General features: G+C 45.4%; 1 non-coding gene across 1 annotated transcript; it reads right to left on the reverse strand.

Annotated features, from left to right (window-relative positions):
• Positions 1 to 857: 857 nt before the first annotated feature.
• LOC131933570 (5S ribosomal RNA) lies at positions 858 to 976 on the reverse strand. The gene has a single exon (XR_009385060.1). It is a non-coding gene; the product is annotated as a 5S ribosomal RNA (ribosomal RNA).
• Positions 977 to 1242: the final 266 nt, after the last annotated feature.

Consider the following 1242-nt stretch of genomic DNA (forward strand, 5'->3'; position numbering starts at 1 on the left):
GCTCATTCGCCGACCGCTTTTGGTTGGGCGGTGTCCGCCATATTGAACGAACTCGAGCCCAGGACCGTATATAAGGAGCGAGTTTCTCTGCAGACGGCGTTTTTCGAACACTCCTTCATCAACAAAGAAGAAAAATTCAATATGTCTGGCCGAGGCAAAGGTGGTAAGGGACTCGGCAAAGGAGGCGCCAAGCGTCACAGGAAGGTGTTGCGTGATAACATCCAAGGTATCACCAAGCCAGCCATCCGTCGTCTTGCTCGCAGAGGTGGTGTCAAACGTATCTCTGGTCTGATCTACGAAGAAACCAGAGGTGTCCTCAAGGTGTTCCTTGAAAATGTCATCCGTGATGCCGTCACCTACACTGAGCACGCCAAGAGGAAGACCGTCACTGCTATGGATGTCGTCTATGCTCTGAAACGTCAAGGTCGCACCCTGTACGGCTTCGGCGGTTAAACTCAACCCAGGACCACCCATTTGTTCTACCCATCCGGCCCTTATTAGGGCCACCCATACGTTTCCGAATTAGCTCGAGTGGTTGTAACCCCTACACGAATGTTTTCCATACCTACCCCTTATTTAACTTACTGAGTTACTTCTAATTATTAGGTTGTAGCCTACTTAGTTTATTTATTTAATTTGGGCAGAGTGGTCATCTTTCCTTTGTTGGTTTTTAAGGGGTTTGTTTCCATGGGTGGGTAGGATCGAGGTAGCCTACCGTGAAGGCACAAAAGAAACAAACAAAAAATATTTCGATATTACAAAAGTGTTCACAGGTATGTGGTGAACTTAGGAAAGAGTGCAGGTGGTAAGAATAGGTGTCCAGTGGGGCAAAAAATAAAAGACAAAAGATGAAAAAAAGTCTACAACACGTGGTGTTCCCAAGCGGTCACCCATCTAAGTACTAACCACGCCCGACGTTGCTTGACTGCGGTGATCGGACGAGAACCGGTATTTTCAACGTGGTATGGCCGTAGACATCTGTGTGAGAAAATTGGGGCTTATAAATATACTCAAACGAAATCAGCAGTTATTCGTCCTTTTCTGGCTACAATAATGATTTCACTGCTTTCCTCATATTATTTCAATAATAAAAAACGCCCTAAATCTCCACAAAAGCGAAACATTGTTTTAATATCGAATACTATGTGCCTTTTTTTCCCTCTACAGCCATTGGTCGCTATTTTTAACCTGAGGCGGTAACCACCGGTAGACTTCCCTGAGCTACTAATTTTCGAGCATCGC

The sequence above is a fragment of the Physella acuta genome, unplaced genomic scaffold (genome assembly GCF_028476545.2).
Source record: "Physella acuta isolate Inbredline_101_S28 unplaced genomic scaffold, ASM2847654v3 ptg002553l, whole genome shotgun sequence".
Classification (NCBI taxonomy): Eukaryota; Metazoa; Mollusca; class Gastropoda; family Physidae; genus Physella; species Physella acuta.